We start from the raw sequence: 4,304 nt of genomic DNA, 5'->3' as shown, positions 1-4,304 counted from the left end.
GTGCAACCGCAAGGTAAAGGAACAAACATTGCCTAACCTTGAGGAGGCTTCCGTGACTGCCCCCCAACTGCAGGATGCAGCACATGCTCCACTAGCACAGCTATGCCAGTGCTGGAAATTTGGTTAGGATTGCGCTTAGGGCGAAATCCTATCCAGCTTTCTAGCCCAGGTGCAGCTGTGCCAATGGGGCGTGTGCTACATTTTGTGGTGGGAGGGTAGTGACAGAGGTTCCCTCATGGAAAGGGAACATTTGTTCCCTTGCCTTGGAGCTACGCTGAAGTTGCACTGGCACTGGAAAGTTGGATAGGATTGGGCCCTTAGGCTGCAATACTAACCACACTTTCCTGAGAGTAAGCCCCACTGAACAAAATAGGACTTCTGAGTAGACCTGGTTAGGACTGTGCCCTTAGTCAAATTGCCCTAAGGTCAGCCCTGCTGGCACATCGTTGAGTAACTAGGGGGGGGGGTAGTATTTTGGCATGCCAACTCAGGGCCAAATCCTATCTAACTCTCCAGCCCTGGTGTAGCTGTGCCAATAGGGTGTGCATTGCATCCTGTGGTGGGAGGGTAGTTACGGAGGCCTCTACAAGGTGAGGGAACATTTGTTCCATCAACTAAGGGCTGCACTGCAGCTACACTGGTGCTGGAAAGTTGGATAGGACTGGGCCCTCAGCAGTTTGTGGGCTGATGCTGACCCCAGCATATAATAGACAGAGGCACTGTATATAAACACATTTTTACAAATCAAGCAAGATTTTTACAAGACCCTTGTACCTGCAATGAGTGTGTTGAAAACTTTACCCAGAAGCAGACTGACAACCATGTGAACAGAAATGGTTGGCAACCTTCAGTCTCGAAAGACTATGATATAAGCCTACAGCACCCGGTATTCCCAGGCGGTCTCCCATCCAAGTACTAACCAGGCCTGAACCTGCTTAGCTTCCGAGATCAGACGAGATCAGGCATGGAAAGACTATGGTATAAGCCTACAGCACCCAGTATTCCCAGGCGGTCTCCCATCCAAGTACTAACCAGGCCTGAACCTGCTTAGCTTCCGAGATCAGACGAGATCAGGCATGGAAAGACTATGGTATAAGCCTACAGCACCCAGTATTCCCAGGCGGTCTCCCATCCAAGTACTAACCAGGCCTGACCCTGCTTAGCTTCTGAGATCAGACGACATCAGGCATGGAAAGACTATGGTATAAGCCTACAGCACCAGGTATTCCAAGGAGGTCTCCCATCCAAGTACTAACCAAGCCTGACCCTGCTTAGCTTCTGAGATTAGACGAGATCAGGTACATGCAGGGTAACAGTTACCTCTTTGGGGATTAATGTCATGGCAATAAACCTTGAGAATAAATTATCCAAACCGTTACCTTCCACCACGACAACCCCAGCATCACAAATAACACCAAAATTCAGTGAACACATTGCTAAAGGTATAGGCTTTCAGGTTGGATCTTTATATCACCCTTGGGGGAAACATCTGTGGGATTTTCTCTTCCACGTGATGGTTTAAACGGCTACTGTAGCATAAATATCGGGTCGGTCCACATTCAGCATTGGTCAGTTCTTGTATGGTGGAAATCGGTGGTCTCGCCTGGTTCACGTATCGTGGTTGGTGCCGTCACCCATGTGGCGCTCAGAGCCCACCATTCAAGACCGTGCATTCTCATGGTCCTAGTCCTTGAGTATTTCTTCCAAGTAGGACTGTACAAGAGTTGATGGATGCCTCAGCTTCCCATGGAGGATTATAAAATAGGGCAAAGTTAGGACACCTGAAAGGTGTGCTCTCGTTTCTCTCCCTTCCTTTCAAAGCAGGGTCTTCCAGGGTGGAAGGGAGGGATGTTGTTCTAGGAGCACTTATGAAAGACAGGGGAGGCTTTGCGTGCCTTTGGTAGCATCTTGGTTGGAGCAGCTCGCTTTTCAGTTGGTCTGGGCGTCTTCTGGGTGGTGCCCACAGGCGACGGCTTCTTCTTTTTGGGTTTCTTGGCCCCTTGGGTCAGCGAGCGCCAGATATTTTCATTCGCCATGGACTGTTCCAATGCGGTGAGCAGAACTTTGTGGCTGATTTTGGGTTCGTCTATCTTCTTCCTCATGCGGTTGGCCTCCCAGGAGACTTCTTGGCAAAGACCTTCCACGCAGGAACTCAGCATGCCTCTAGCTTTCTTGGTTAATTTGCAGCCCTTAGTAGGGCCAGAGTTCATCCTTCTGGAATTGGTCTTCACATGCCTTGGGGCTTGCTTACACCTGGTCTGTCTCCTATGCTTGACCTGTAGCTTCCTTTGCCTGACCTGGTTAGGCCGAGTCTTCTTCTGGCAGGATTTTTGGTTTGTCTTTTTCTTTTTGGCGTATGCCATGGCGCTGCTCTGGTACTGCTCAACCTCTCACCTGCAGATGGACTTAGATTCCTAACAGTAGCCATATATATATATAGCTATGGATATGCAAAGTAGGAGTCCTCTCTCCAGACCTGATTGGCTGGCTGGAACAATGCTCAGTGGTTGCTTCATAGAGCATGACTGCGGGGAAAGCCAGAGGGTCGCATCAGTGCTTTCATGTGTTTGCAGCTGCAGCTAGTTCCCTCAGCATACATTTTAAAGCCATTTCTGCCCAACACTGCATACATGCAACAAGGATCAAATGTGTACACCTTGGCTGGGCAGAAATGGGTTAAAAAAAAACACAACAATGTGAATATGGTAATTAGCCAGCATCCCAAATCGCCAGAGGTGTTTGAAATTGGTTTTATTTTTTTTGCAGATTTCTTGATTTGAAAATAAAGCGGTGTTATATGTTTTTATTCCTAGTTCTCATTCTTCTTAGTTTTAGAGCCCAACCCCATGCATATCTCCTGAGAAGTAAGTCCCATTACAGTCAATGGGGCTTACTTCCAGGTAAGTGTGGATAGGATTGCAGCCTTATAGCCCTGAGCTGCCCAGTGACTAGAGGAGCAGTGGCACCTAAATGGCTGCGGCTGCATTCAATACTCACCGCGCAGCCACCGCCGGCTCCTCGGGGGCAGGGGATATTCATCCTCTTCCCCCAGGTAAGGGAGAGGGCCCGCAATGGGGCAACTCAAGTCTACACCAGCTATTTAGGGCCCAATCCTATCCAACTTTCCAGCACCAGTGTAGCCGCAATGCAGCCCCGAGGTAAGGGAACAAATGTTCCCATACCTTGAGGAGGCTTCTGTTACTGCCTCCCCACTGCAGGATGGAGCACATGCCCCATTGGTACGGCTGCACCAGCACTGGAAAACTGGATAGGATTTGGCCCTTAGCTGGCACAGAACTGAGAGGTCCTGCGTCAAGCCTGAAAGCCTGACATGGGGTTCTGGATCCGGTGGAGCATAGTTCCGCAGGTCCTGCCCTCTCCCTCCTCCCCCCACCCTGGAACACCTTGTCCCCACTCACCTCTCTGCCACCTGGAGCAAGTGATGAGCGCTGGGCCACGGGTCTCCAGCTGGTGCTGACTCAGTATGAACTGGTGCTGAGCAGGTGGTGAGTCTTGTAGGTGTGCCTTATCTCAACGAGTAAAATGTGCATTTTTGTAACTCGAGTTCAAGTCACTGCCTCAAGTTCTCATCCCTGGTTTCCAGAAAGGTGAAATGAAACAGAGAGGACTTTGGAAAAGAATGGAATTCATTGGGGGTCTGCAAGAGAGCTAAGATGTGGTGCCCAGTCTATCTCTTTTGGGAGATAGGTGATTTGGATGTGCCACAGAAAAGGCCATCTCCCTGATTGGCATCCTCCTGATGGTAGGACAGAACCTTTAGGGGGAGGTCTTAGTTGGTGGACAGGTCAATGTGGAAGTGCATGGTCTTCTACATACCCTGAGTCCAGGCTATTTAGGAAGTTAAACGTCAAAAGCGGTACTTGGAATTGAACTCGGAAAGAGAGCCAGGGTGATTCAGGCCCAAATTCTAACCAACTTTCTAGCACTGGCATAGTGGTGCCAATGGGCTGCATCCTGCAGGTGGGTGGCACTCACGGAGGCCTCCTCAAAGTAAGGGAATGTTTGTTCCCTTACCTTGGAGCTGCATTCCCCTTATGTTGGTGCTGGAAAGTGGGTTAGGAATGCGCCCTTAGCTGCAGTTCCATGACTGGAAGAACCTGCAGTTAGTTCAAGGATACCCACCAGAAAGAGGGTGAAGTGCTTTGAAAAATGGGTGTATCCGTGCAGGACAGCGTCACTGCACAGCAGCCTGGGGAGGTGCCAGGACCCGTGAGTTCTAGCAGGGCCCATCACTGATGCCATTCCTCGTCCCTGAGGAGGGCTTGAGCCCCCAGGGAGCCACC

The 4,304-nt window shown here is 50.1% G+C and overlaps 1 pseudogene; it reads right to left on the bottom strand.

Annotated features, from left to right (window-relative positions):
* Positions 1-871: 871 nt before the first annotated feature.
* Positions 872-986, bottom strand: LOC136633976 (5S ribosomal RNA; annotated as a pseudogene).
* Between the last annotated feature and the right edge of the window lie 3,318 nt (positions 987-4,304).

Source organism: Tiliqua scincoides, chromosome 13 (assembly GCF_035046505.1).
Source record: "Tiliqua scincoides isolate rTilSci1 chromosome 13, rTilSci1.hap2, whole genome shotgun sequence".
NCBI lineage: Eukaryota > Metazoa > Chordata > Lepidosauria > Squamata > Scincidae > Tiliqua > Tiliqua scincoides.
Note: the sequence above shows the minus strand (reverse complement) of the source record. Positions and strands in the feature narration are given on the sequence as shown.